We start from the raw sequence: 26745 nt of genomic DNA, 5'->3' as shown, positions 1-26745 counted from the left end.
GGCAAGACTGTAGAACGTGGCTCTGCCCAGGGCAGAGAGCACAGACTCAGGTTTCCAGAACTCAGAGTCCACCGAGGGGTGCTAATCGAGTAGCACCAGGCTGGCGTTGCGGAGGAAACCATAGGGCTCACCAGAGTCGGTTTGCGGAGTACATAGGCAAAACCTGTAACACGAAGGGCCACCTCCAGCGCATGTGTAAAAGAAATACGACTCACCGTCTAGCAGAGGAGTCGGTAGATGACTTTGAATCCATCGTGGAGATGATTTGGCCAGAGAGGCAGCTCAGCCCCAAGAAGGAGTGTATGGAGTATATACCTGCACCAATTGTCCTTCAGTGAAGATGGAAATCGAGATAAACGGCGTTCCAGTCTTCATGGAAGTGGACACGGGAGCGAGCCAGTCAGTAATGAGCCAGGATGTCTTCAAGAGGCTGTGCAACGAAAAACGACCCGAGCTGGTTCCAGTGCAGGAAAAGTTGCGCACCTACACCAAGGAGCCGATCCCAGTCCTTGGTAGTGCGGATGTAAGTGTAATCCATAATGGCGTGGTGCACAAGTTACCTCTGTGGATTGTTGCAGGTGATGGCCCAACGCTACTCGGAAGAAGGTGGATGGGGAAGATCCAGTGGAAATGGCAAGACCTCTTCACTCCGGCAATCGGTGTCCCTCATGCTCAGAGGCAGAGCAAAACCTCACCTTCGCTTGGGCAAGGCACCAGAGAACAGACCAGCACAGCACCTGAGGCACAGACCGTCCATCACAACTGTGTGGCAATGATCGGACCGGAACGATCCAAAAATAACTTCCCGGCTCCAGTGGCAGGACTCCTGGGAGGAAGATTGAATTCGCAGGTACCCTTCCAGTGTTTGTGGCAGAATCACAGGAAAGAAGGATCAAGGCAGTCGACCTCGAGGACCGAGGAAAGATGGCATTCCTGCTGCAGCGAGGAGCAGCGTGGCTGAAAACAAAGATGGCCGCGGCAACATCACGAGATGCAACGCTGAGGGATCAACACGTGGATCCAACAAAGGATCTGATTGGGGTAAGGCCAGCAGGGTTCTCTTAAAGGAGACCTGCAACCAACTGAGCTTAGAGACATTGTATGCATGGCAATCAATCTAAGAACCGATTAAGATTGTGAACAGAATGTTGTTGCGAGATGTTGGCACTGTAAAGAACAGAATGTTGTTGCAAGATGTTGGTACCAGTCTTAATATAAAGAACAAAATGTTGTTGCGAGATGTCGGTACCAGCCCTAAAGCAAAGAACCAAATGTTGTTTTGAGATGTCGGGAATAGAGTGTCCCTGTTGTGTATGGAGAAAGAGTCAGACTGAACAATGTGAGCTCAAAGTAAAGTGTGACCTTAGTCTTTTATTGCAGATCTCCAGAGTGCCTCTCCAACCTGTGAAGCCTCCTTAAATACCTGTGCTCCCAAGGGATTATGGAATCCCTTGGGACTCCAGGGGATGAGCACTCTGGTGGCTGTACAGAGTAAATACAAGTCCACATATATAACAACACTCCCCCCGCCAAAGTCCTTAGTGTAACTATTTATAATGTGAGTCGATCTGGGGCCCTTCTTGCCCTGGTTGATCGTCTCGGTGTGAAAGCTGATATTGTTGAATCATTTGTTGGGTCCTCGCTGGGCTGCTGTGCAGCTGGCCTTGCTGGGCTGCCTGGTGTGTTGGGCCCTGCAGTGCTGCTGTGGATGATGGGTTCTGCTTCGTGGTCAACTGTGGTGCTGGTTGCCACTGGGGATCAAAAAAGGTAGGGTCCAAGGTGGGTTGCTCAGGATAGTCCATGAATCTGAGTTTGATTTGGTCCAAGTGTTTCCGGTGAATAAGTCTATTTGAAAGTTTGCCCCGAAACACCCCGCTCCCCTCTTTGGCCATGACAGTGCCAGGAAGCCACTTGGGACCTTGTCCATAATTTAATACAAATACAGGATCATTGATTTCAATCTCGCGTGACACATTTGCGCTATCATGGTATGCACTTTGTTGAAGCCGCCTGCTCTCTACTTGTTCATGTAGATCAGGGTGAACTAACGAGAGCCTTGTCTTAAGTGCTCTTTTCATGAGCAGTTCAGCAGGTGGTATCCCAGTGAGTGAGTGAGGTCTTGTGCGGTAGCTAAGCAGGATTCGGGATAGCCGAGTCTGCAGTGAGCCTTCAGTTACGCTCTTCAAGCCTTACCGGATAGTTTGCACTGCTCTCTCTGCCTGACCATTGGACGCTGGTTTAAACGGGACGGATGTGACATGTGTGATCCCGTTACGGGTCATGAATTCTTTGAACTCAGCACTGGTAGAACATGGTCCGTTGTAGCTCACCAGGACATCGGGTAAGCCGTGAGTGGCAAACATGGCCCGCAGGCTTTCAGTAGTGGCAGCGGACGTGCTAGCCGGCATTATCTCACATTCAATCCACTTGGAGTGCATGTCTACAACCACAAGGAACATTTTACTCAAGAACAGGCCTGCATAGTCGACGTGTACCCTAGACCACGGTTTGGAGGGCCAAGACCATAAATTTAGCGGCGCCTCCCTGGGTGCATTGCTTAACTGCGAGCATGTATTACATCTGTGAACACAGGACTTTAAGTCCGCATCGAAACCGGGCCACCACACGTGGGATCTGGCTATCACTTTCATCATTACGATGCCTGGGTGGGTACTGTGGAGGTCATTGATGAAGGTGTCCCTGCCCTTCTTGGGGACCACTACTCGTTTGCCCACAGAAGGCAGTCTGCCTGTATAGACATTTCAACTTTGCGCTGCTGGAACGGCTTTATCTCTTCCTGCATTTCCACTGGGACACTGGACTAGCTCCCTTGAAGCACACAGCTTTTGACTAGCGATAATAAGGGGTCCTGGTTTGTCCAAGTTTTGATCTGCCGGGAAGTGACGGATGATTGCTCACTCTCAAATGCTTCCATAACCATGGCTAGATCTGCGGGCTGCGCCATTTTCACCCCTGTGGTGGGCAACGGCAGCCTACTGAGAGCATCGGCGCAGTTTTCTGTGCCTGGCCTGTGGCGGATGGCATAGTTGTATGCGGACAATGTGAGCGCCCATCTCTGGATGCAGGCCGATGCGTTGGTATTTATCCTTTTACTCTCTGAAAACAGGGATATAAGTGGCTTATGGTCAATTTCCAATTCGAATTTTAGCCCAAACAAGTATTAATGCATTTTCTTTACCCCATAGACACACGCTAATGCTTCTTTTTCAATTATGCTCTAGGCTCTCTCAGCCTTAGACAGACTCCTGGATGCATAAGCAACTGATTGCAGTTTCCTGAAATCATTAGCTTGTTGCAATACACACCCAACGCCATATGACGACGCATCACATGCTAGTACCAAACGTTTACATGGATCATATAACACAAGCAATTTGTTTGAGCATAACAATTTTCTTGCTTTTACAGAGGCATTTTCTTGGCTTTTGCCCCAAACCCATTCGCCCCCTTTTTGTAGTAAGACATGTAGTGGTTCTAGCAGTGTGCTGAGACCTGGTAAGAAGTTACCAAAGTAGTTCAAGAGTCCCAGAAACGACCGCAGTTCCGTCACATTCTGTGGCCTCGGTGCGTTCTCGATTGCCTCTGTCTTCGCGTTAGTGGGCCTGATGCCGTCCGCCGCAATCCTCCTTCCCAAGAACTCCACTTTAGGCACCAGGAAAACGCACTTCGAGTGTTTTAACCTGAGCCCCATGCGGTTGAGTCGACTGAGAACCTCCTCCAGGTTCTGCAGGTGCTCGACTGTGTTCTGACCTGTGACCAAGATTTCATCCTGGAAGACCACGGAGTGCGGGACTGACTTCAGTAAACTTTCCATGTTTCTCTGGAATATCGCCGCTGCTAATCGGATTCCAAACGGGCATCTGTTATAAACAAAAAGACCTTTGTGCGTGTTGATGCAGGCGAGGGCCTTCGATGATTCCTCCAGTTCCTGCGTCATGTAGGGTGAAGTCAAATCCAGCTTCATGAATGTCTTTCCTCCCGCCAGCATTGCAAAGAGGTCGTCGGCCTTTGGTAGTGGGTATAGGTCCTGCAGGGAGAAACGATTGATAGTTACTTTGTAATCGCCACAGATTCTGACGGTGCCGTCTCCCTTGAGGACTGGGACAATAGGACTGGCCCACTCGCTGAACTCGTTTGGTGAAATGATGCACTCTCCTTGCAGCCGATCTAGCTCGATCGCTACCCTTTCTCTCATCATGTACGGTACTGCTCTCGCCTTGTGATGGATGGGTTGCACCCCCCGGAATTAGATGGATCTACACTTTTGCTCCTTGGAATTTCCTGATGCTTGGTTCGAACAGTGAAGGAAATTTGTTTAAGACCTGGCCACACGAAGTGTCGACAGCGGGCAATAGCGCTCAGACATCGTCCCAGTTCCAGTATATCTTTCCCAGCCAGCTCCTGCCGGGCAGCATGGGACCATCGCCTGGTACCACCCATGGGACTATCGCCTGGTACCACTCCATCGTAGGAGACATTTATGGTAGCACTGCCAATTACAGGAATCAGTTCTTTAGTGTAAGTTCTTAATTTCGTGCGAACTGGAGTTAAGACTGGCCTTGAGGCCTTGTTGCACCACAACCTTTTGAAAGTCTTTTTGCCCATGGTGGACTGGCTCACGTCTGTGTCCAGCTCCATTGACACCGGGAGTCCATTTAGTTCAACATTCAGCATTATCGGGGGACAATTCGTGGTGAATGTGTGCACCCCATATACCTCTGCCTCCTCTATCTGAGGCTCTGGTTCGTCATGATCCTCCATGGCTCTGTCCTCCTCTGCAACATGGTGGTTTGCAGGTTTAACAGACTTTTCAGCTCACCTGCACACTCGTTGGAGGTGTCCCATTGTTCCACAGCCCTTGCAAACGTACTCTTTGAATCGACATGAATGCAAACGAGGATACCCCCGCAGCGCCAACCAGGTGTTAATGGCCTTGCATTCATCACCCTGGATGGTGGACTCTGAGTCATCTGCAGACGTCAGCTGCAGGTATGTGTGACCTGCGCTGTACGTTACAATTCGAAAACAGCATCACATTGTTCACAGTACGTGTAGCAGCAATTGTGTGCTGAGAGATTTGCTTAGTATTGTCACTGGTGGCAATGAATGCCTGGGCTAGTGCTATGGCCGTACTTAAGGTTGGGGTCTCTACAGTCAAAAGTTTGCGAAGTATTACTTCAGGGCCAATGCCAAGAATGAAAAAGTCTCTGAGCATGTGCTCCAAATGTCCTTCAAATTCGCAATGTCCTGCAAAGCGTCTTAGCTCGGCAACATAACTCGCTACTTCTATACCTTCAGACCTTTTGTAGGTGTAGAACCGGTACCTCGCCATCAGAATACTTTCCTTCGGGTTCAAATGCTCTCGGACCAGTGTGCACAAATCGTCGTACGATTTCTCCGTGGGTTTCGCTGGAGTGAGCAGATTCTTCATGAGGCCATACGTTGGTGCCCCACAGACAGTGAGGAGGATCGCCCTTCGTTTGGCAGCGCTCTCTTCCCCATCTAGCTCATTGACCACGGAGTATTGGTCGAGTCGCTCCACAAAAGTTTTCCAATCATCTCCCTCTGAGAATTTCTCCAGGATGCCTACTGTTCTCTGCATCTTTGGGTTCGTTATCTGTATCTCATCGCCAGTTGTTGTGTATGGAGAAAAGTCAGACTAAACACTGTGAGCTCAAAGTAAAGTGTGACCTTAGTCTTTTATTGCAGGTCTCCAGAGTGCCTCTCCAACCTGTGAAGCCTCCTTAAATACCTGTGCTCCCAAGGGATTATGGGATCCCTTGGGACTCCAGAGGATTAGCCCTTTGGTGGCTGTACAGAGTAAATACAAGTTCACATATATAACAGCCCCCTAGAGCAGCAAGCGAGTGAATTCGGGAGGGTAAAAGCGCGGAGCCTGATACCCTGCCCCATGTCTATCCCATGCTGCAGGCACTCGATGGCACCAGTCGCCAAGGACCTGGAAACAAAAACGGCGCCAATACCGCAGTTGGCTGCCGTTGCCCACCACCCGGGTGGAGACGGTGCAGCCCCCAGACCCAGTCGTTACCTCGGCCATGTCCGGGAACGAAAGGTCAGAACCAACGAGTTCCCCAAACGGGACCTGGAACAGCCAGGTTCTCAACACTGTGAGTGAGCAGACAGAAGACTCTGCAGCCCTCAAAGGAGGACAGGGAGGCCACACACATCTGTGGCTCTGCCCACTACTAGGCAACAGCAAAGGCCCTGAGTCCTGGCTCGGTGAGCAAACCGGGACCACCCTGCTAGCAAAGGACACAGCGCCGCCATCAGATGACTAGGACCCCGTCCGGTTGCTCTGGAACTAGCGTCCTCGCATACCTGTACTGCTACCTCAGCACTGACCATGACTGAACCATGAATGTAATCTAACTCAATCCTGGTGTACGACCGTAAAACAAAACAAAAACATTATTTTCTTCCTTTCTTTGTGCTTGCACTGTGCCTGATCCTGAATGTTAATGTAACGGGCTGGCTGCATGATCTCACTGTAGGGGGTTGGGGGGAAATGGATGTATGTAGCTATGGACACACATGGATCACACCCAGAACCCACTGGAACCTCCACCGCATTATTAAACCATCCAATCTGATAACCACTACCCAACCTTGTGGCAAACAGGGAGAGGGCCAAGCCAAAGCACAGCCAAGGTGCAAGGGCTATTGGGCACTTAAGCTTTGGGAGAGCTAAGCCAGAGCACATAGTGCAAAGGTAATTGGCACAAAGGACTTGGGGGAGAGTGATGTTGTATATGCTGACTATGGAGGTACTCTATGTGTAGTTACTGTGAGATTGTATAAGATGGAGACTTGTTTACCTGATGTACTATCAATAAGGTTCATACCGTGTACATACATGCTGGCACGACTAGAGGGTGCAACTGGTGGAGACCGAGGGTTTCCTGCCCTGGTGGCAGGGCCCTGTATAAAAGGCTGCACAACATGCTTGCACAGCACTCTGGAGTTTGGATTAAAGGGCCATGATAACTACAGTTTAAGTACAACACATTGTCTTGTGGAGTCAGTCATAAGTACATTATAGACATAACAATGGCTGTGTTATATCTCTATCTCGGTATATGCATTTTGTTGTGATGTATGGGGAGAGGGGCCACACTCCTGCTTTGCATTTGTATTCTGTGTTGCTGGACATGTTGACCATTTGATTGATGTCAATGGTCGAAAAAGTGGGATGGGGGTGGGGTGTTTTTGCCCGTGATACTTATGATTTCAGACCAATGGTCGTATAAAATGTTTTTTTATTCAATATAACCTTGTTGCGCCTTGTCTCAGATAGCTGGACCGTTACACACTGGTGATTCTTTGACATGAAAGGGTTAAATAAAACTTAAATTGAATCAACTTAAACTTTAACTGGCACCAAGGTGATGCCCACCATTGATGTCTGAGCTGCACACACACAGCAATGTGTCAGTGTTATCAATCATAGCAACGTTCTTTCAGGCAAATCGTTCAGTTATGAGCTCCTGACGTAAGAGTCTTGCAGCTATGTAGCCACCATGGGCCCTCTCCTGCGGTCTGGAGAGGGGCGTGGGCATTGTTGCATGGTCAGCCTGATTGTCTGGCCCTATCTCAGCATCCACCTCCTCGTCCTCCTCTTCCTTTCTCTCCTGAGGTGGACCTTCTAGCAATTCTTGTCCCCTCCTGATAGCCAGGTTGTGCAGCATGGAGCACACGACCACGAATTTAGCTACTTGCTCAGGGTTGTATTGTAGCTCCCCTCCTGAGTGGTCCAGGCATCTAAAGCGCTGATTAACCACAGTTATTGTTTTCTGGACCACATTGCGTGTGTCTCTGTGGCTCTGGTTTTATCTGGTTGTGGCTAGACCATATCGGTTGTCACCAAGCATCCAGCATTGTCCTTGTAGCTGACTCTTAAACATGTCAGGGACAGCGCTCTCACGCAGGATGTCAGCCTCATCGAAGCTGCCCAGACATTTGGCATTCACTGCCATTATGATATGATTGTGGTCGACAACTTGTTGGACCTTCAGGGAGTGAAATCCTTTCTGTTATGAAAAAGCTTTGGGTCCTGAGAAGGTGCCCACATGGCGATGTGAGTGCACTGTATTGCTCCCTGCACCCTGGGGAACTTAGCAATGCGGTAGAATGCTTCAGCCCTGTCGGTCTGAGCCTCCGTGGTCATGGGGAAGCTGATAAAGTCCATCCTACGTGCGTACAGGGCCTCCATGACCTGTCTAATGCAGCGAAGTGTGGCATGGTGAGACAGAGGGGAAATCTCGACCGCGGAGGCCCAAAAGGAACCGGACGCATAGAAAGACAGTGCTGTGGTGACCTTGACCTTGACCGACAGTGATGTCCTGATGGCAGGCTGCAGATCTGCCCTGATGAGCTCGCATATTTCAGTGATCACCACCTTGTAGAAGCGCAGTCTCCAAAGGCTGGTGTGCTGGGACATGTCGAGGTAAGATCTCTTCTCTCTGTAAGTGCGGGGTGTGTATGGTCTGGACCTCCTCCTCATTCTGGCACAACGTAGATTGGGCACATAATGACGTGCATTAGACGTTGTGCCATTTGCACTCTGCAGCATTTGCGTATTAATCGATGCAGGCTGAGAAATGGCTGGCCCCATTCCAATGAAAGTATAATAGCGATTGATCAGAAGCAATAATTTCCTCACTAAAATACACCTACAGTAAACCCCAATCATCCAGAGTCTGAAAATATGTCTGTTGAGATGGTCACTTCACCTGAGAAGAACTCCAGAGTCAATCCAAACTCCCCTGAAGTTGAAGCAGCCTTTTGAATGAAGCGACCTGCGATTTGAAAAATGGTGCCCACACCGCTGTGATTCGGGAGAGCGATATTGAGGGCGAGATGTGTGTGAGGTGGTGAAAGCGACGCTGGGCGATCTCCTGGGCATTAGTTTAGGCAAATTTGATCTTTACAACAAAATAAAGTAGGCGGTCGGTATTATTGAATCTCGGCGTTAATTACGTGTGGAAAGTAATGCTAGCCGATAATATGGGCGTTGGTTTTGCCCATTCTGATGATCCCGCCCAAAAAAAGTGGGCGGGCGGTATTATTTTTTCCCAGCATTAGGTACATGGGGAAAGCAATGCTCGGCGATAAGTGTCCGAAAAATGGGCATCAATTTCCATTTTGTGGCTAAATGGGCAGTATCTGGGCATTATACCTCATTTCAGTGGTAAAATGGACATTAAGTGGGCGTTATGCATGCAAAAATAATGGAAAGTCTAGCCCATTATCCTCTTCCTCTACTGTATAGATTAACACAAAGTAATTATTCAACAATGTGCCATTTTCTTATTTTCATTTGCAATATTAACCACATCTATTTTTGACTACCCCTTTTCTTCTAACATAATTGTAAAAACATTTTGTGTTAATTTTGATATCCCGTGCAATTTTATTTTCTTATTCCCTTTTTGCAGCTCTTACTATTTTTTTTTTGTCTTCCTTTGCTGTTTTTTATATCTCTTCCAGTCCTCTGGATTTACACTTTTATATGGTCTTTCCTTTAGTTTTATGTTATCTCTCACTTCTTTTGTCGACCATGGCTGTTTTATTTGGTAAGTAAAGCTCTTTCTCATTCGAAGCATATATTGGTCATGTGTTAAGCTAACATTTTTTTTGACCACCTTCCACTGCTCATCTGAAGTTTTACCCGATAACAGTTTTGTCGTCAGTCTCTGTCTCATTCCGTTAAAGTTAGCCTTACCAAAAATGTAGAATCATAGAGCTAGAAATTCCTCAGCCTGTCATTATTTGATAAATAACGACAAAATAGTGATTAAATAAGAATGAAAATTTAGACATTTTTTAAGGGGGTAAATTTGGCCATGAAATGCGCCTGTTCTTAAAAAGCGGTATTGCACAACAATTAACGTTAAGAACCACATGTCGCCAACTTTAGTCCGAGGCCTATCAACGCAAAAAATACAGGCCCTGGGAGGGGAGCAAATACAAAAAAAATAGCAAAAAACAAAAAATCAAAAATTACAAAACATTTACAAGACCCTTAAATAAGTAATTGCTGCAAAAGAATTAAAAAATAAAAACTTTAACTTACCTTTTTTGCAGGCCTTCCTACTTGCCAATGTTTCTGAAGCTGCAATGTCTGCTTTTCTTGTCCATTTTTTTTCTTCCAAAAACGGGTTCGCCGAATGGCCAAACTTAGGCAGTGCCCCTCAGTTTCCATTTTGTGGCTAAATGGGCGATATATGGGTGTTATACGTCATTTCAGCAGTAAAATGGATGTTACGTGAGTGTTAAGCATGCAAAAACTGAGGAAACTCTAGCCCTGTAAATTTTTGTAAAGCACCAATAACTTTCCAATTAATGTACTTCTTAAAATATGTTTTTGATCGTATTTGTAGATGGCATCATATTACTTAATGATAATATTATTTAAATATTTCTTTGTCACTCAAATATAACTTTTATTATATTATTGTAGAATAAAGATTCAACACCCACTATGTTAGATTAAACTTATCGGTCTCGAAATTCATACACTTGTCACCACCCCATAGCGTTATGAAATGGCGATAAAATGGCGGCCACCGCTCTTTCGCCAAATGGTGACAGGTCCCACGGTGGCTGCCATATTCCTCTTCCCTTTTGTGCTGCCGGTAATTGGCAGTGTCCTGTAAAATAAAATGGCGGTGTGGTGATGTCACTCGGTGTACAACACCAACTTAACATCACCAACGCGAACTTTGACCCTAGCACTGAATTCAGCACTGGGTCCTAAGCACGCTAGGTTAACCTCGTGTGCAAGCAGGCTGACAGTGGCGATGTCTGAGGCTCTTAAAGGAACATACACATCATTCAGGTAAGTTTGAATTTAAGGGTTTGGACTGTTTCTTTTTTATTTTATTGAAGCGGTGGCTGGCTGCAATAGATGTGATCAGTTTTTTATGTGTGTAGCGAGTGCTGCTGGATGCTTGCAAGAGCTTGGATGGTAAATGAAGGCCTTTGAGAAGACAGAACATACTGCAAATACTCAGCAGGTCATGCAACAGCTGTGGAGAGAAAAACAGAGCTCGCATCTCAGGTCGATATGCTGCCTGATCAACTGAGTATTTCCAGCATTTTATGCTGTCTTTTCACATTTATAACATCCGCTTGCAGAGGGCAGAGGACGACACAGAAGAGGAGGATGAGTGGGCTGCATCCAGGCCAGGGGGAAAGGGTAGCTCAAGTGACAGCTCCCCGGAGGGCAACCATCAAAAGAAGGGTGATGGGCATGCACATGGAAATGCTAGGTGCAATGGCAAGCCTGCAAGAGGGTTTTTTGTCAATGTCAAGGAACATGGAGGCGTCTGGCTCCAATGTTGGATGGGGCTTTGCGCAGAGCTTGCAGCCCATGATATCCAGGATGGAAATGATGGACAACTCCAGGAGAGACCTTGTGGACTCAGCCATGTTGCTACATGTGATAGCGATGTCACGGCTTCGCTTTCATCATGGGCGTAAGTGACCCAACATCACAATACTGCAGTGGAAGCACAGACTTCTCTATACAGTGTCAGCTTGCTGTCACATAAGCTCAGGCTGGTGCCATCATCGTAGGGTTTACAAGTGTCGAAAAGAGCCTGCAGGGTGTCGCAGCAGGCCTGCAATCTGTCCTCAAGCAGGTTACTAGGAATGCTGAGGTGCCGCCAGGGAGAATGGCAGTGGGTTTGTAGAGCAAGAACTTACCGTCCTCGCTCAGGATAACAGTATTCATGCTTCCACCGCTGCCACCCCATCAATGCCCTTGCCGCTGCTTGTCATCCAGCTATCCCACACTGCTGCCATGCCAAGTACTGCAGTCTACAACCGGGCCTTCTAGGTCCACAGCTGGTCGAGGTCTCCATGCAAGGCCATTTGTAGCCTCCCACACTAAAAGTCAGCAGCCTTCCACTACCCATGCTGCAGCCACTGGGGGAGCACTGCATCGGATCACTAGAATAGGCAAAGGCACATGAACGACAGACACTAAGGGAATTCTCAACGGTGATGAGTTGATATTGCAATTTTGATTGCATTCGGATAAATTTATGATTTTTGTTAGAAATGTGTGTTTTGTGCTGGCTCTCATTTCAGCTTTGTGCCCAGGAGGACACTGTGATAGAGGGATGGGATGATGGGGAAGTGGTAAACAATGGGGATCTGGGGTTTCATTCACTGGAATCGGAGTCTGGTGAGGCATTCACAGACAGCCCATCCAGAATGGGGATTTGCTGCCTGCCACCTCCCTCTTCCTCATCCTCTTCCTCCTCCTCCAGAGGTGATCCTGCAATCCTTTCTGGCAAGGGCTGAGCCCTCATAATGGCCAATGAGTGTAATCATGAGAGAAAGAAATATTTTAATGTTAGGATATACATTTGCCAATAAAACAAAAAAGGAAGGCAAGGATGGGTCATTCAGCCAATCAAATCTTCTCTGTCCTAGACACATCATGGATTTTATCCCATCTAGTTAATTTCCTAAAGAAATGTTCTGTAAAACTTCCCTGATCCCCAAAAACTTGCAGCCAAAAGAAAATGGGTGCAAAACATGCCTAAAATCTATTTACCTAATTTTACAAACCTCCCTTGTCCACCTGTGCAACTGGGGTTCCTTAGCACAAGATCTACCTTTATATGACTATAAATAGGCTCAACAGTAGGACTATAATTAAACGAAGAGTTACTTATATCATGAAAAGTCTGAGGCTACCCTTGATTGCTTGCCCAACTCCTTCCTGTATTCTTAGTGTCACTGCATGGACTGAACCTCTACATCTTCATTTACATCCTCAATGTACAATATTTTAATTTTGATTCTAAGCAATACCACAGGAGAGTCACTCGTTTTTATGCATTCTGAGTGGTGTATTTTTTCTTTTCTTGTTTTATGTGTATCAGTGAAATGGTGACCAATTTTTCACCATTGATACTTGTCACAAAAGTAGCTTTTAATAACGACAAATATAGAGATCATCTGCAATTATAATAAAATAATTGTCAGATTCCCCTCTGTATATTAGTTTTTATGAATAAGTAGATATGCGTAAACAGGTAGAAAATGGTAATGGACGGTTCATCTGTTTGTATCGCTAATCTGAGTTTTGCTCCCACCTTCATGGAAATTAGCAATTTTTAAAAATCTTGATAAGCCATATTAAAGCTATACTAAATACCTATCAAGAAGAAACTCATGCAGACTTGTGTGGAGGACTATGAGCAAATATCTCTTAGTGCAGCAGGAGAAGAGGAGAGAGCAGGCCAGAAATGCAGGGGCTTAAGAGGTGCATGTCACACAAATGAACTACCTTGGGTAGTGGATGTACTATAACAATATCAGCTAGCTGGATTGACAGAATAGTGCATGATGAAGCTCAGATTCGACAGGGAGGCTGTGATTGAAGTGCACCATCTGGTGCCTAGGCCTGCATGGAGAATCTACCAGTTGCATTTCACTATCAGTGGCACTATCCTCAACTTCTACCCCTGCTTATGTAATTCACCTCATCCACAGGATTTGGGATGGGGTCTATGGATTTGATCTAGGGCAGACAAGAGTTCTGCTCTGCTGCACTTGTTCTGGAAGATCAGCCCCCTGAAATTTCAGAGCCATAACATTTTGTTCCAGAAAATAATAAAATATAGTGGTAATCCATGATGTGTATAGGGAAGCTCAGAGACAACAAGTTGGAGATAGGACCACAGATTTATAATCTCCAACTCAGGCTTCCTGGAACTTAATTGGAAAATTGTCTTTCCCATTTTTTAACATTTACTCCCCACCCTTCTCCTTAGATCTCATCTTATATTGCACTGTTTTCTGTCAATACCATTCTTGAACTGACTTTTAAGTTTGCAATACTGCATTAGGGTGACTCACCTGGCAATTTTCAATGCTTCGTCATTTTAATCCCACCGACCTGGCGGAAACTGGGCGGGTGGGCAGTTAAAACTGGCTGGGTGATTTACCCGCTGACATCACCACTGTATCTTCTATTTTTACTAATGTTTAGGGTAAGGCCCATGCTTTCATATGCCTCAGTAAATACGTCGACCATATCCTGGAGTTCAGCCTCTGTGTGCACAGATGCAGGCGTCGTCCGCGTACTGTAGCTCGACGACAGAGGTTGGAGTGGTCTTGGACCTGGCCTGGAGACGGCGAAGGTTGAACAGCTTCCCATTGGTTCTGTAGTTTAGTTCCACTCCAGCGGAGAGCTTATCACCTGTGAGGTGGAGCATGGCAGCGAGGAAGATTGAGAAGAGGGTTGGGGCAATGACACAGCCCTGCTTGACCCCGGTCCGGACGTGAATTGGGTCTGTGATGGATCAGTTGGTAAGGATCATGGCCTGCATGTCGTCGTGGAGCAGGCGGAACTCGTCCACAGCAAACAAGCCAAAGGTGGGCAGAGGAAACGTTACAAGGATACACTCAAAGCCACCCTGATAAAGTGCGACATCCTCACTGACACCTGGGAGTCCCTGGCCATAGACCGCCCTCAGTGGAGGAAGTGCATTTGGGAGGGCACTGAGCTCCTCGAGTATCGTTGGCGAGAGCGTGCAGAAATCAAGCGCAGGCAGCGGAAGGAGCAGACGGCAAACCAGGCTCCCTGCCCACCCTTTCCCTCAACGACTATCTGTCCCACCTGTGACAGAGACTGTGGTTCTCGTATTGGACTGTTCAGTCACCTAAGAACTCATGCTGTGGAAGCAAGTCTTCCTCGATTCCGAGGGACTGCTATGATGATGATGATGATCTTCTATTTTAACCGTAGCTGGAATTTTCTGGTGTCCATCCGGGTGGGTTGGGAGTGAAAGTTGAAATAACTTGGAGCAGGTCGGGAACCCACTGTCATTCCGCCTTCATGTGCCTTTCCCTCAGGCACGTTTGCCAGCATAGCAGCAACCTGAATGGCAGAGGCGGCTGAGCTAATTTAGATGATTCTTAGGTACTTGGCAAGCCCTAAAGTGCCTTTTTTACCCTGCTATAATGTATTTGCTTCATGGGTTCTTTGCTTGAGAATTAATAGCAACACATTGCTTTAAGAACTAGTTGGTTTATTAGCAAAGGTTTAACAATCACATTACACATTACCAGTTCATCCACCAGGCTCACAACCATCTGCCTCATCGTGGATCCCCTGAACCCAACTGGCTGGGGTTTTATTGAGTCTTGTGAACATCACGTGACAGGCCAAGCAACTCACAACTCAACAGCTCTACAACTCTTTTTGTTGAGAACAAATGAACAATTAAATCAAGTGCTCCCTGATTGAAGAAGTGGGTGAGGGGGGAAACACTTTTCAAGTGCCCTTTTTTTTTTGTTTTTTTTTAGGGCACTAAAAAACACAAATTTTACAAGTGCCCCCTGGCTAAAAGCGGGGGGAGGACACAATAAACAAATTAAACTTTAAACAATAATAATCAAATTAAAATTTGTTTGGCGGAAGTGATGATGCACTGCAGTCCCTCCGGCGCCCACCTCTCGCGGAAGGCCACGAGCGTACCGGTGGACACCACGTGCTCCATCTCCAGGAACACCCTGGCTCGGATGTAACCGCGGAAGAGAGGCAGGCAGTCGAGCTGAACTACCCCCTCGACCGCCCGCTGCCTGGACCGGCTGATGGCCCCTTAGCCGTGCGCAGAAGCAGTCCTACGAGGAGGCCTTCGGACCTACCCGTTCCCCTCCACACAGGGTGCCCAAAGATCAGGAGTGTGGGACTGAAGTGCAACCAGAATTTGAGGAGCAGCCCCTTCAAGTAATGGAATAGGGGCTGCAACCTCGCACATTCCATAAAAACATGGAACATGGACTCCTCCAGTATGCAGAAATTGCAGGTGGCCTGGGAGCCCATGAACCGACGTAAAAATGTATTGCACGAGACTGCTCCGTGCACCACCCTCCAGGCCAAGTCCCCAATAAATAGGGGGAGGACTCCCGCGTAGTGTGCACTCCATTGGGGACCCATGCCTCCTCTGGACGGCAAGCTGGTGCGCCATGGCGTGTCCGGACAGCAGACGAGGATAGCAAGGTGGAGAGTGTGCAGGAGCAGCCCGTACAGGAAACCCCTCCACGCAGAACTGAAAGGCACGGAATGGACTTCCCCGAGGAGGCTCAAATTATGAGGCGCCGGCTCCCGAGGGAGGTTTCGGGGCTTGGCGCCGATGAGGAATTCCGTCCGGACGGGGGTCAGTTCGGATGGGATCTCCCCACGTGCTTGAGCCTCCTCGACACACCTAACGGAGTCAGGGCCCAGAGCTGTTTTTAGCAACTCGATGGCATTGGCCGCGCGCCGGACGTCGGCCTCAACAGCTCTCCAACTCTTTTGGAAACAAAATTAACCAGTTAAATCAAGTGCCCCCTGATCTGGGGGACACTCCAAACACTTATCGAGGCCCTTTTTGGGTTTTTATGGGGTTTTTTTGTGTTTTTTGTGTTTTTTTCTTGTTTTTTTGGGGACTAAAACCATACATTATACAAGTGCCTCCTATAAAAGGGGAGGGGGACACTAAAAACCCGGCAATAAAACAAATTAAACTTGAAAACATATAAAAGCAAATTAAAATTTGGTTGTCGGAGGTGATGATGCACTCCAGTCCCTCCACCGCCCACCCCTCGCAGAAGGCCGCGAGCGTACCGGTGGACACTGCGTGCTCCATCTCCAGCGACACCCTGGCCCGGATGTAGGTGCGGAAGAGAGGCAGGCAGTTGGGCTGAACGACCCCTCGACTGCCCGCTGCCTGGACCGGCTGATGACCCCTTGGCCATGCCCAGGAGCAGTCCTACGAGGAGGCCCTCGGACCTACCCGCTCCCCTCCGCACAGGGTGCCCAAAGATCAGAGTGTGGGACTGAAGTGCAACCAGAATTTGAGGAGCAGCCCCTTTAAATAATGGAACAGGGGCTGCAACCTCGCACACTCCATAAAAACATGGAACACGGACTCCTCCAGACCGCAGAAATTGCAGGCGGCCTGGGAGCCCGTGAACCGGCTTAAAAATGTATTGCACGGGACTGCTCCAGGCACCACCCTCCAGGCCAAGTCCCCGATAAATAGTGGGAGGACTCCCACGTAGAGTGCCTCCTCCGGACGGCAAGATGGTGCGCCATGGCGTGTCCGGACGGCAGACGAGGATGGCAAGGTTGAGAGTGTGCAGGAGCAGCCCGTACAGGAAACCCCTCCGCGCAGAACTGAAAGGCACGGAGGGTATTTCCCGGAGGTGGCTCAAGTTGTGAGGCGCCGGCTCCCGAGGGAGGTTCCGGGGTTTGGCGCCGATGAGGAATTCCGTCGATGGGGGTCAGTTCGGACGGGATCTCCTCACGTGCTTGAGCCTCCTCGACACACCTAAAGGAGTCAGGGCCCAGAGCTGTTTTTAGCGACTCGATAGCATCGGCCGCACGCCGGACATCGGCCTCAACAGCTCTGCAACTCTTTTGGATACCAATAAAACAGTTAAGTCAAGTGCCCTCCAATCTGGGGGACACTCCAAACATTTTTCAAGGCCCTTTTTTCCTTTTTTTTTGTTTTTTGGGGGGGTTTTTGGATTTTTTGTGTTTTTTTTGGACTTTAAAATCATAAATTTTACAAGTGCCCCCAATAAAAGGGGAGGGGGACACTGAAACCCGGCAATTAAAACAAATTAAACTTTAAAACATATAAAATCAAATAAAAATTTGGTTGCCGGGGGTGATGATGCACTCCAGTCCCTCCGGCGCCCACCTTTCGTGGAAGGCCGCGAGCGTACCGGTGGACACCGCGTGCTACATCTCCAAGGACACCCTGGCCCGGATGTAGGCGTGGAAGAGAGGCAGGCAGTCAGGCTGAACGATCCCCTCGACCGCCCGCTGCCTGGACCGGCTGATGGCCCCCTTGGCCGTGCCCAGGAGCAGTCCTACGAGGAGGCCTTCGGACCTACCCGCTCCCCTCTGCACAGGATGCCCAAAGATCAGGAGTGTGGGACTGAAGTGCAGCCAGAAATTGAGGAGCAGCCCCTTTAAATCATGGAACAGGGGCTGCAACCTCGTACATTCAATAAAAACGTGGAACACGGACTCTTCCAGACCGCTGAAATTGCTGGCGGCCTGGGAGCTCGTGAACTGACTTAAAAATTTATTGCATGGGACTGCTCCGTGCACCACCCTCCAAGCCAAGTCCCCGATAAACAGTGGGAGGACTCTCGCGTAGAGTGCACTCCATCGGGGACCCCCGCCTCCTCCGGACGGTAAGATGTTGCGCCATGGCGTGTCCGGTCGGCAGACGAGGATGGCAAGGTTGTCCTGCAAAGGTGTGCAGGAGCAGTCCGTACAGGAAACCCCTCCGTGCAGAACTGAAAGGCACGGAGGGGATTTCCCCGAGGTGGCTCAAGTTGTGAGGCGCCGGCTCCCGAGGGAGGTTCCGGGGTTTGGCGCCGATGAGGAATTCTGTCCGGACAGGGGTCAGTTCGGATGGGATCTCCCCACGTGCTTGAGCCTCCTCGACACACCTAACGGAGTCAGGGCCCAGAGCTGTTTTTAGCGACTCGAAGGCATTGGCCGCGCGCCGGACGTTGGCCTCCAAAGTTCTGCAACTCTTTTAGAGGAGACAAATAAACATTAGGTCAAGTGACCCCCGATCTGGGGGACACTCCAAACATTTCGCAAGGCCCTTTTTTGTTGTTTTTTGTATTTTTTAATATTTTTGTAGATTTTATTTTTGGGCTCTAAAACCATAATTTACAAGTGCCCCCTATAAAAGGGGAGGGGGACACTAAAAACCCGGCAATTAAAACAAATTAAACTTTAAAACATAAAATCAAATTAAAATTTGGTTGCTGGGGGTGACAATGCACTCCAGTCCCTCCGGCGCCCACCTCTCGCGGAAGGCCGCGAGCGTACCGGTGGACACCACGTGCTCCATCTATCGGGACACTCTGGCCCGGATGTAGGCACGGAAGAGAGGCAGGCAGTCAGGCTGAACGACCGCCTCGACCGCCCGCTGCCTGGACCGGCTGATGGCACCCTTGGCCGTGCCCAGGAGCAGTCTTACGAGGAGGCCCTCGGACCTACCCGCTCCCCTCCGCACAGGATGCCCAAAGATCAGGAGTGTGGGACTGAAGTGCAACCAGAATTTAAGGAGCAGCCCCTTTAAATAATGGAACAGGGGCTGCAACCTCGCACACTCCATAAAAACATGGAACACGGACTCCTCCAGACCGCAGAAATTGCAGGCGGCCTGGGAGCCCGTGAACCGGCTTAAAAATTTATTGTACGGGACTGCTTCGTGCACCACCCTCCAGGCCATGTCCCCGATGAATAGTGGGAGGACTCCTGCATAGAGTGCACTCCATCGGGGACCCCCGCCTCCTCCGGACGGCAAGATGGTGCACCATGGCGTGTCCGAACGGCAGACGAGAATGGCAAGGTGGTGAGTGTGCAGGAGCACCCCGTACACGAAACCCCTCCGCGCAGAACTGAAAGGCACGGAGGGGATTTCCCCAAGGCGGCTCAAGTTGTGAGGCGCCGGCTCCCGAGGGAGTTTCCGGGGTTTGGCACCGATGAGGAATTCCGTCCGGACAGGGGTCAGTTCGGATGGGATCTCCCCACATGATTGAGCCTCCTCGACACACCTAAAGGAATCAGGGCCCAGAGCTGTTTTTAGCGACTCGATGGCATTGGCCGCGCGGCGGACATCGGCCTCAGCAGCTCTGCAAACCTGTGAGCATACTCACAGGTGCATATATTACACCTTCCTTTCCAATTTCATTGGATGAGCATGGGACTCATGCAGCTTGGGAACTACGTCTGTGAACCTGAGGTGGAAGTTCAGTGGCCATTTTTGGAACTCATTAGTGCACAGCATGGAAAGCACAATAAATACTCCCAACTGACACTTGGTTACTTTGCTAAGGCAAATGCTGTTGCTGAATGCATTGTCAGCTCAGAGTTAGCTTTCTAGAGTTGCAAGTGTTTTATACAAAGTCAGCATCCACTGTCACCTTATTGGTGGAACCAATCACACCATTAACAGATTGCTTCTGTCATCTTTACTTGACTTGTCATCTATTACATAAGCATGGGTGCCATTTATACTGTCTCACCTTCATTCTCAGAATCGGACCACGATGAGCCCCAACACCAGCAGCACCAACAATAACACCACCAACCTTCTCCTCAACCACCCGATGCTGCACAGGACAGAGCGCATCAGCACAGGGCTGCACCGCGTCATGGTGATAACCCCAACACAGGGTATACAGGCAGAGGATGAGTTTCCTCAACATGACAGAGGAGCAGTGCCAAAGGAGGCTCAGGCCATGCTTCCAGGGATCTGCAGCAGACATTTGCAGCATCTCACAGTTGGCCGCCCACAGCTGCATCACACAGGTCACCGATGCTCTATTTGACAAGTCAGCCAATTATATCAACTTTGTCGCTGACGAAGCCGGTGTTACTGAGCGGCCGCTCGGTTTTGCCACTCTGGTTGGTTTCCCACAGGTGCAGGGCGTCATCGACAGCACACATGTGGCAATCGGGGCACCCCAACATCACCAAGGAGTCTTTGTCAATACGCAAGCGCTTCCAATTCCTCAATGTGCAGCTCGTCTGCAATCATAGGAAGGTCATCATACATGTGTGCGCCACATTCCCTGGCAGCTTTCGCCCTGCGCCAGACCACTCTCCCTCAGCTCTTCGTTCCTCCAAACAGAGTTTCTGGCTGGCTGCTTGGAGACAAGGGCTATCCACTGAAGTTGTGGTTCATGACACCCTTGAGTAGGCCAAGTACTGAGGCTCATTGACATAATGAGAGATATAATAAAAGCCACAATTGCTTCAGAAGTTTCCAATAATCTCATGTCACAGATAAAAATTTTAACTGTGGCCAGTGTGGGGAAGCTGATAGTTTGTTTCCACCTGGTGAAAACAGTGGGAAGGAGATCTTGGGCTAGTAGAGGCCCAAACAGGCATATTTTTTACTTTCCTAATGGGGCTAGGAGGATTAAGAGTGCTCCTCGGGCTCCATAAGGAATGTTTAGTCTTCCCACGTCGCCCTTCCTCCCCATGACTTACCTTGTTCCTGGCGACTGTCCCTTTGGTGCAGCCAACGACCACCTGCCACCCACAATTTCGGGCTGGCAACTGACCAATTGCCTACAGATGAAGCTTAGAGTTAAACTTGCCTGGGCCTCAAGCTGCTGTGGTCAGGCAGAGGTATTTTGACAAAGAAATATTTGGATGAAATTTGTTCATGGCAGTTCTTTCTTGGAAAGTGTAAATACAAAGCTTTCAGTAAAATCCTAGTTCAATATCTCAGATATAAAGCTGAAAAATTCCAGGCAAGTTTTGGGGCCATTAATAAAGTAGAGTTAGAGATGAACAGTGAGAGTTGTTACATTCTGCAATGCTGTGGTGTGTGGGTGAGTTTCTAAAGCATAACACTACAGGGGGTTAAGGATGCCTGGATTTTATCCCAGCCCGACAACCTTTGGGAATAAGAGAATGTATATGCTAACAGGTTTAAGATATTTATTTTATTTCCCAATTTTGTTTTCTTTTTCTTTTAATGCATTATTATATCTGGTCATTTTAAACTCACACTATTCTGTCTGTCACATTGGGCAGCCATGTGTAGCAGACCATGATCATAACATTTAATGGAAATACATGAAAAATTGTTGCAATCAATTACTTTCTATATATTTAATATTCATTGTTTCATTTTGCAAAGTGGTGCCCATTTCATATAACACTACTTAGTACTAAAATCTTGTACGTCTTAAAGCTTATGCCATGCATGCTCCGCCCAATTGATCTGAGATTTAGCAGCTTAACCAGTAATCCTTAAAGGGACCACTGGAAGTTGCTGGCAAAATGTTGTGATCTTTTTATAGTTTTGTTTCTGTGGAACCAGGAGGAATAAAAGCAGAAATACTGCAGGCTCAGGCTTGGGCCTGTCCTGTCTGGTTCAACTCCTACCCCACCCCGGACCCAATCTGCGGGCCGGCTCAGCATCAGAGTTGGTTAAAGTTCCTAAGGCCTCAACTGTCAAGCTGCATCAGGATGGCCAATTGGCGTCCACAGCTCACTGGTTTTATGCAGATGAAGGTCTTACTCATCCCAGCTCCATATTCAGGTCAGTATATTTTAAAATCTTACCTTGTTGGTTGCGGCCTAACAGGCTATCTCTTTAAGAACCCCTTGTTAGACTGCATGTAGACTTGGTTTGGAAAGGGGGACCAGCCGGGAATGGGGAAGACTGGGATAGGGAACCAGCGGAGGTGGGGGGGCATTGGGTTGTGAGGCATCAGTGGCGATCAGGGGGAATGCAGCGGCAATAATCGTGGCGGGGGGGGTGGTTGGGGAGGAGAGTTATGGTATCTGGCTGCAGCCCGCATCCTTTGAATGTGGGGGTCGGGAGGACCATTCCTGCTCCTCCTGGCTCCACATTCGGGTAATGTATTTTAAGATCTTATCTTGTTGGTTGCGGCCTAACTGGCAGTCCTTTTTTTTGCCAGTGCAACGATACTGTCTGCCTACAGTTATTTTACATACAGCAACCCACTGTTACCAAACATGGCTGACCACTTCTCTCAGTAGTCTTGTGACATTCTGGATTGAATATGGGCATTGTATATGTCTGCTGCTTCTTCAACAGATAAACTCAAAAGTCTGTAGGCCACAGTTCTGACCTCACTAAAGTTTGCAGATTCAGTGGAAGGGCATCTAATTTGTATGATGTAGTTAGGTGCACCTCCAGTGTCTGCCTGTCTCACGTAGCCAGAAAACCTTGCGCCTGCCTACCATTGGGGGGGGGGGGCATCCAAGTTGTCGCCCCAGAACCTAGTTGTCATGTATTCAACTATCATTGTAACCCATGTATAAGCTGACCTAAGTTGTACACCTTGAGAACATTGACCACAAGGGGGTGAACTTGTGGGAGACACTCCTAACCTGGACTTTCAGGTATAAAAGGGAAAGCTCCACCCACCTTCATCACTTGAGGTCTTGGTAATAAAGGTAACTGGTCACAGAGTGACCTTCTCTCAAGTATGGGCCTCGTGTGCATTTATACTGTAGAGTAAGAACATATCATTGGCGACGAGCAACTAGGATTTAAACCATGCGAGCATGGCCACTAGCAGCACAGAAGAGAGGTACTGTGTTGGTGATGATTGGGACGACTTTATTGAGAGACTACAGCAAAGTTTTGTCACTAAGGAATGGTTGGGACAGGATTCGGCCGACAAACGTAGGGCTCATCTCCTGACGGTTTGTGGATCCAGAATGTACTCCCTGATGAAGGACCTTCTAGCGCCAGAGAAGCCGGTGGACAAGATGTTCGAAGAGCTCAGTAAGTTGATTGGGGAACACCTTAAACCAGCGAGCAGCATGCACATGGCGAGACACCGGTTTTACACACACCGGCGGCGAGAAGGGCAAAGTGTTCCTGACTTCATGGCAGATCTCCGGCGACTGGCGAGCCTATGTCAGTTCACAGATGCATGCAGAGTGGAGATGCTGCGAGACTTTTTTACTGAGGGCAACGGGCACGCTGGGGTTTTCAGGAAACTGATTGAGACCAAAGACTTGACCTTGCAAGCGGTGGCTCTGATAGCCCAGACATTTATCTCAGGGGAGGAAGAGACCAGAATGATGTATGACAAAAATCTTGGCTCAAATGCGGCAAACAACCAGAGAGTCAACATTGTTAACACGGCACACAGTTCTCTAGGCAGACAAGGGCAATTGGACATGCCCCAGCATGTAGTCGAACCCAAAGGGCGAATTCAACAGAGACAATGGCTAGCTGAATGGCAATTCATGCCATCGCAATGGACAATGCGGCCAGTAATGGGGCCATCAACATCTGTCAATGGTGCGCTTAAGGACAGTTACAGAGTCAGTCAGAGATGATCGACTGGTAATGGACCTTTTGTTTTCAACAACGGGGCCTCCAGCTCATGCTGGAGGTGTGGAGGAAAACACCCAGCCAGAGCCTGTGGGTATCAGCAATATACCTGCAGAAACTGTAACGTCAGTGGTCACTTGGCGCGTATGTGCAGGAAGCCTGCAGCCAGGTTGATGTACGAGGAGGACAGGCCCGGTGTAAGCCCTACGAGGCCAAATGAATACTGGGGGAAATCGTTGGAAGCTGAAGTTCAGCGAGTTCATGTGGAGCACATATACAGTTCATATACCAGGATGCCACCGATAATGATGAAAGTGCTCCTCAATGGCATCCCAGCATTAATGGAGCTAGACACGGGGGCCAGCCAGTCCCTGATGAGCATCAAACAGTTCGAAAGGTTGTGGGTATCCAAGGCCAGGAGGCCAAAATTATTGCCAATTGACGCACAGCTGCGGACATATACAAAGAAGATCATTCCAGTGCTAGGCAGCGCCACGGTAGTCGTGACCCACAAAGATTCGGAGAACAGGTTGCCACTCTGGATTGTCCTGGGGGATGGTCCCGCACGACTGGGGAGGAGTTGGCTTGCTGTCATGAACTGGAAATGGGGCGATGTCAATGCAATTTCTTCTGTGGAGCGAGTATCATGCTCACAGGTCCTGGACAAATTTGACTCATTATTTCAACCCGGCATCGGCACTTTCATGGGGGCCAAGGTAGTGATTCACATAAACCCGGACGCCAGGCCAGTACACCACAAGGCCAGAGCGGTGACGTACGTGATGCGGGAAAAGATAGAATGCGAATTGGACTGCCTGCTGAGGGAAGGCATCATCTCGCCAGTCGAATGCAGTGACTGGCGAGCCCAATCGTGCCGGTGCTCAAGGCGGATGGGTCGGTCAGGATATGTGGTGATTACAAGGCCACCATCAATCAGATGTCACTCCAAGACCAGTAACCGCTACCGAGCGCGGACGACCTTTTTGCGACGCTATCCGGTGGAAAAATGTTTTCAAAATTGGACCTGATCTCAGCTTACATGACCCAGGAGCTGGCGAGTGAGTCAAAGAAGCTGACCACCATCACGACACACAAGGGGTTGTTTGAGTATAACAGATGTCCGTTCAGGATTCATTTGGCCGTCGCGATCTTTCAGCGAAATATGGAAAGCCGCCTCAAGTCGATTCCTGGGACGGTGGTTTTTCAGGACGACATCCTCATCACGGGTCACGATACTGAAGAACACCTCCACAATCTGGAGGAGGTGCTACGCAGACTGGACCGGGTAGGGCTGCGACTGAAAAAGGCGAAGTGCGTCTTCTTAGCTCCAGAGGTAGAATTCCTGGGGAGGAGGGTAGCAGCAGACGGGATCAGACCTATGTCCAAAACGGAAGCAATCTAGAGGGCACCCAGACCCCGTAACACGATGGAGCTGCATTCATTCCTGGGGCTCCTGAACTATGTTGATAACTTTCTTCCCAAATTGAGCACGCTGTTAGAGCCACTACACATGCTCCTACGCAAAGGTCGCAATTGGGTCTTGGGGGACAGCCAGGAAAGGGCTTTTGATAGAGCACGCAACTTCTTATGCTCCAACAAACTGTTAACATTATATGACCCATGTAAGAAACTTGTTCTAACATGCGATGCGTCGTCCTATGGGGTCAGGTGTGTGTTGCAGCATGTGAATGCCAATGGTCAGTTACAGCTGGTAGCTTATGCCCCCAGAAGTCTGTCCCAGGCAGAAAGGGGCTATGGGATGGTAGAAAAGGAAGCGCTAGCATGTGTATTTGCAGTTAAAAAAAATGCACCAGTACCTGTTTGGCAGGAAATTTGAGCTGGAGACAGATCACAAACCCCTAATGTCCCTTTTGGCCGACAACAAGGCCATAAATGCGAATGCAACGGCCTGCATACAGAGGTGGGCACTTATGTTAGTCGCCTACACAATTCGGCACAGACCGGGCACTGAAAACTGCGCCGATGCACTCAGCAGGCTCCCACTAGCCACCACTGAGGGGGCAATTGAGCATGATGCTGAGATGGTCATGGCTGTTGAAGTTTTCGAAAGTGAAGGCTCACCTGTGACAGCCCGTCAGATTAAAGTCTGGACAAATAAAGACCTGCTACTGTCTTTAGTTAAGAAATGTGTCTTGAATGGGGACTGGGCAGCCACGTACGGGGCATGCCCTGAGGAATTTAAACCGTTTCATAGGCGCAAGGATGAACTCTCGATTCAGGCTGATTGCCTACTGTGGGGAAACCGAGTAGTCATGCCCCAGAGGGGCAGAGAGGTGTTTATCAGAGAAATTCACAATGAGCACCCGGGTATTATCATGATGAAGGCAATTGCCAGGTCACACATTTGATGGCCAGGGATAGATGCAGACCTGGAACTTTGTGTTCGCAGGTGCAACACGTGTGCTCAGCTGGGAAACGCACCCAAGGAAACCCCCCTTAGCCCCTGGTCCGCCAAGCCATGGTCACGCATCCGTGTGGACTACACAGGTCCTTTCATGGGAAAAATGTTTTTGGTTGTAGTAGATGCCTACTCCAAATGGATTGAGTGTGCCATTTTGAATTCAAGCACATCCTCTGCCACGGTAGAAAGTCTACGGGCAATGTTCGCCACCCATGGTCTACCGGATGTCTTGGTCAACGACAATGGCCTATGCTTCACAAGCACTGAATTCCAGGACTTCATGGCAGGCAATGGAATCAACCATGTCAGAACGGCACTATTCAAGGTGGCCTCAAACGGCCAGGCAGAACGAGCATTGCAGATAATCAAACGGGATGCTCAGAATCCAAGGGGGTTCCCTACAAA

At 48.8% G+C, this 26745-nt stretch overlaps 1 protein-coding gene across 8 annotated transcripts in view; it reads right to left on the bottom strand.

Moving 5' to 3' along the window:
* Positions 1-26745, bottom strand: part of LOC139272658 (potassium/sodium hyperpolarization-activated cyclic nucleotide-gated channel 1-like) — a 609801-nt gene that overhangs the window by 129210 nt on the left and 453846 nt on the right. For 2 of the 8 annotated variants that reach the window (XR_011594930.1, XR_011594929.1), the window contains exon 10: positions 10115-10250. The exons of the other annotated variants lie outside the window; for them this stretch is intronic. The gene's annotated coding sequence lies outside the window, so the exon portion shown is untranslated. The remainder of the gene's footprint in view (positions 1-10114; positions 10251-26745) is intronic. 8 annotated transcript variants of the gene reach the window in all.

This window comes from Pristiophorus japonicus, chromosome 9, assembly GCF_044704955.1.
Source record: "Pristiophorus japonicus isolate sPriJap1 chromosome 9, sPriJap1.hap1, whole genome shotgun sequence".
Classification (NCBI taxonomy): Eukaryota; Metazoa; Chordata; class Chondrichthyes; family Pristiophoridae; genus Pristiophorus; species Pristiophorus japonicus.
Note: the sequence above shows the minus strand (reverse complement) of the source record. Positions and strands in the feature narration are given on the sequence as shown.